This window comes from Echinops telfairi, unplaced genomic scaffold (genome assembly GCF_000313985.2).
Source record: "Echinops telfairi isolate 266 unplaced genomic scaffold, ASM31398v2 ScPeMD7_3533;HRSCAF=4204_0, whole genome shotgun sequence".
NCBI classification, from domain to species: Eukaryota; Metazoa; Chordata; class Mammalia; order Afrosoricida; family Tenrecidae; genus Echinops; species Echinops telfairi.
Genome location: NW_022107431.1, coordinates 64,314,333 through 64,315,938, shown reverse-complemented (window position 1 = coordinate 64,315,938; position 1,606 = coordinate 64,314,333).

The following is a 1,606-nucleotide window of genomic DNA, read 5'->3' as shown; positions in this document are numbered from 1 at the left end:
AGCTGATACCAAGGGCTCAAGTAGAAAGCAAATGTTTTGAGAATGATGAGGGCAACAAATGTACAAATGTGCTTGACACAATAGATGTATGTATGGATTGTGATAAGAATTGTATAAACCCCCAATAAAATGATTTTTACAAATTTTATAATTGACCATGTGGAGGAGGAAATGGCACTAAGAAGTAGATTAAATTAAGTGTTCCCAGAGCAATCCATAATGAAGAGATGAGATGCCAGGGTGGCAAGAGAGGGCAGTTGAGTGAGCAAACTCTCAGACACTGTATGCTAGATATTGAGACCCTTCCCCCGACCTGTCAGCTGATTCAGTAATGTCAATTCAATTTATTAGTCAGATGTGAGTGATGGCGGGCGCTGGGGGTCATAAAGGAGCTGAGGGAAATAGAGAGCACACAGGCCTCCTGTATGATGGTTGAAAGGTTCTGAGATTGCTCGCCACTGAGATTGGCAGAAGTCTTAAGGAAGGGGATGTTCCCATGTCAGAAGATTTGAGATGTAACAAGTTAAATGTGGATGAGCAATAATGACAGTAAAGGAGAAAAATGGATGGAGCCAGTTGGGGTTGTAAAATTAGAACAAGGTGAAGTCATGGATCTTAAGTAGGAGAGAAGCAAGCTAGGTTGGATAGATTCTGGAGTTATTTTTTAAAGATGCCAATTTCCATGATAAAAATAAGTGGAGTAGTCATTTGCTGGGGGAGAAATCCTGGAGATTTGCTGTCTTTGTGTTAACAATCTGAATCAGTTGCCTAAATTATTGCGTACTGATAACTTTTCTTTTTTCTGCTTTAGAATAAGAAATAATCGCCGTTAAGGCAAATGCCCATTTGCAGGGTTCCCCATGTAGATTAAGCCTCTAGTCAGAGTCCCCTCTCATTAGGCACCAGAGATGGGAAAGGCCTTGTTGCCAGACAGAGCCGCTGCAGGGTGGATTACTGTAGTCATAGTTAAATCAAAAGGTGACAACTTGTCATGGATCTCTCTCTTGATCCAATGTATAATTGCTTAAGATTTTAATATTTTCTGCTTTGTTTTAGATTGAGGGTTTTCGTTGTTTCATTGTGTCATTGTTGTTGGACCAGTTTTTGTATTGTGTCTGGATTTTGTATGTTTTTTGTGTATGTGAAATACAGATTAAGTAAATTTATAGAGCAGTGGTTCTCTACCTGTGGGTCACGACCCCTTTGGGGGTCAAACGACCCTTTCAAAGGATTCGGCCAATTCATAGCAAAATTACAGTTATGAAGTAGCAATGAAATTAATTTTATGGTTGGAGTTCACCACAACCTGAGGATCTGTATTAAAGGGTCGTGGTATTAGGAAGGTTGAGAACACTGCTATAGAGACAACCACTGGATCAATAGTTCGAAGGGACATGACGGGAGGCTGGCAGGAAATGGGAAGCTAACAACAAGGAAAAAGAAATGTCCTGGAATTGATTGTGGTGATGGTTGTACAACTCTTCTGAATGTGATTGAACTATTGAAATAAAAGATATGGGCATTGTATGTCAGTGAAAGTATTAAAAAAATAAACAAACTAAATTTTTAAAAATTATTGCATGTAAAAACAATGATTTGATGTATA